Genomic DNA, 325 nt, shown 5'->3' on the forward strand with positions numbered 1-325 from the left:
ATATCCTGAGGTCTCGTTTGAATACTTATCCTGTGCTTTCGTGTCATATTGCAGACACTTGTATGTTGCAATAAGCATTAAAAGCCCTCGGTACTTAGTACAGTGTGCCGAGGATCCATAACTTACAAGTAAACTAATCCAGATAACTTTAACATTTTGCTGAAAGATTTTTCTATTATTAACATTTAGAACAGCAAAATGAAGGATGTGGGCAGAGTACTTTAAGAAGGCCGTTTATTAAACTTTTTTGTTTTTAAGAAACACAGAATATTTCAATTCACTTTTCTAGCCGCCCCAAATTAGCTTTATCTTGATATAATATTAT

Source organism: Penaeus monodon, chromosome 19 (genome assembly GCF_015228065.2).
Source record: "Penaeus monodon isolate SGIC_2016 chromosome 19, NSTDA_Pmon_1, whole genome shotgun sequence".
In the NCBI taxonomy this organism is placed as follows: Eukaryota; Metazoa; Arthropoda; class Malacostraca; order Decapoda; family Penaeidae; genus Penaeus; species Penaeus monodon.